The 2668-nt window shown below is 34.6% G+C and overlaps 1 protein-coding gene across 1 annotated transcript in view; it reads left to right on the top strand.

Annotated features, from left to right (window-relative positions):
- LOC118743992 (mucin-19) overlaps nucleotides 1-2668 on the top strand; it is an 86488-nt gene that overhangs the window by 57532 nt on the left and 26288 nt on the right. The window lies entirely within an intron of this gene.

Here is a 2668-nt window from a genome sequence, read left to right as displayed (position 1 = left end):
TTGCATGTAAAAAAAGCAACCAAAGTAAAAATACAGACGAGGTCCGTTTATTGCTCTTATTTATAAGGTATATAAATTTTTTTCTTAATCACCTTTACAACGATATTATTTTTAAAAATCAGTTCAAAATTGTTTGCAATATGAGGAATTTAATTTTCCGAAGACCTGAACTTTGACCCCTTATAGCACCTGTAATATAAGTTTGCACAAAAAAAGTTATATACCATTTAAATAAGAGCAAAAGGAGGACTACTTACTACTTCGAAGGCCGGCCCATATCTCGATTTCGGAGGCCAACTTCGAAAAACGGAGAAATAACTGTTTTACCTATGACTAAAGGTAAAAAAAAAAATTTGCTTTGGTTCAATGCCGAGAAAAAATGTTGATTTTGCCGTACAGTGTTATGAATTTCTCTGAATGAATTGAAGATGACAAAAGATCATCAAACGTGAATAATTTATATTATGTTTGATCTTCATACATATGTATGCGTGTACATATTTACCCTGCAAAAAAATGTGCGACTAATCTCTAAAGAGAGTATTCCGAGATTACTCTTAACCGGGTACAATTGGGCATTAATTAGTCCCAACTAGTCTCATACGGGTACTAATGGAGGTCAATTAGTCACGACTCATCCCTTATGGGTATAATTGGAGATCAATTAGTCCCCAACTCATCTCTAACGGGTACTATTAACGATTTAATGATATGTACGCACTTAGTCAATGAAACTTCATGTGCGGCGTTGGCACACAAGAGAGTATTCGCCTAACAAAACTGAGCACCCCGGTTCGAGTCTCAGCTGGCGCAAATTTTTATTTTTATTTTTTAAAAGTGACTAGTCGCTTTTTATACCCGTTCGGGTATAAAGGTGAACAATTAGTCTCTTCATAGGACATGCTCAAACAAAAGCGATCAGTTCATTCCATATAAAGAGATCAAAAGTGGTATTAGTCGCATGCTCCTTTGCGATTGCTCCCAGAGTCATCCCGGATTAGTCCCATTTTTTGCAGGGTAGAATCTACATTGTAGGTATGTATAAATTTCTTTGAAAAACATGCAAAACAAAAATACAATACGCAATGACTTTTTACTCTATCTATTTTTATTTCAAATAGGATTATGATAAAAACCTCACTGTTGTTGACGCATAAAATGATTCAATTTGGGGTATTTTTTAAATGTTTTTGGATACGATGTATTTATGTATATATAGAGATACGACACATACATACATGCATAGGTACATATGTACATATATAGGCTTGGAAAAGTAAATGTACATGAACAATTACTAAATAAACTAGGAATAAACTCAGCTCGGTGGCAACGACCTATGCAGGCGCATGTAGTGCTGCGTTAGCTTAAAATTATGATGAAAGCCTCGCCCGCAAATAACACAAATAAATTTTTTTGGCTGGTTGCATTCGCTTGTCAAATGACGTTTCAATGTGAAAAACCTCTGATAGACTCGACCACAATTTTTGCACGTATACGGACTTTTCGACAAATTTGAAGAGGTAGCTGTGGAACCAGGAGGAGTACCAGCGCAAGATTCATCTCTGATTTGAACAAGTAAACAAGTGTAAAGAGAAAAGCGCATTATTTGGCATAGAATTGTGCATTTAATTAAAAAGGGTTTTCATTTACCTCTGCACTCTAACGGAACGCCCTAAATCCACTCGAATGCCAGCACTTTCCCTTTTCACAGACCTTTTAGCTCTTCTAGACTTCGTACGTTTAAGTTTTGACACTCGCAATTCTGCAGAAGAAAGAAGAGAAAGAAGAGCGCAGATGGTCATATTTATTTTCAATTCCTCGGCCTTTCCCCGAAAACGAATTTAAAGTAGAAGGGAAATTTATGTACTTTTAACGAAAATAGCTAAACATGTCCATATAAAGGGACAAAATCGTACAAAGACGTCTTATCACCATTAAGTTAATTAAAAAAAAAAAAATACACAAAAATGCCGATTTCTAATTTTGTTTAGTAAAACTACGACCACCGTTATCGATCTTTTGTGTCTCAACCAGTACGGAAAATCGGAATAAAATTTACATATACATAACATTTCGAGGTTTTGCTGCACACTTCCACCTTTACAACTAAAAATGTAACTGTTTTCATTAAAAATGCAAACTAAGAAAAGGACGAAAAACACTAAAATTTTTTTTGTTTCGTTCAAACAAGAACAGGAATTCCAGATAAAAACATAAGTGTGTAGTGTGTTAAAAAATATGGGAAAAGTCTGTGAATAATTGTCGAAAAGAGCTAGCTGGCAACCAAAGGAGATTGTATTGTAATTTGGCCATACAATTTGTTTTTTTTACATCAAATAGAGTTTCCAATCTAAGCGTGTGTTGTTTGTTGTGTTGTGCTGTGTTTGAAGTTGTATGTATGTATATATGATCATACATTGAGAATTGAGAAAAAAGTGAGCTGGAAATATTTCAAGGTTTAAGCTTAAAATCTGAGACGCCGATCAAGCTCATTTAAACCACCTTTGCATGCATCAACCATGACCTTGAACTTGGCCATATCTCAACTTGCCTAACATGTATCACATATGTATGTGTATGTACATAAATACATATGTACGTATGTATGTACATGTGTATGAAAACATGAACAAATTGAAACACGAATGCAGGTTCGATTAAAAAA

The sequence above is a fragment of the Rhagoletis pomonella genome, unplaced genomic scaffold (assembly GCF_013731165.1).
Source record: "Rhagoletis pomonella isolate Grant_MI unplaced genomic scaffold, Rhpom_1.0 Rhpom_scaffold_00007, whole genome shotgun sequence".
Taxonomy (NCBI): Eukaryota; Metazoa; Arthropoda; class Insecta; order Diptera; family Tephritidae; genus Rhagoletis; species Rhagoletis pomonella.
The sequence above is the reverse complement of the archived record's forward strand: the minus strand, read 5'-3'. Positions and strand labels throughout refer to the sequence as shown.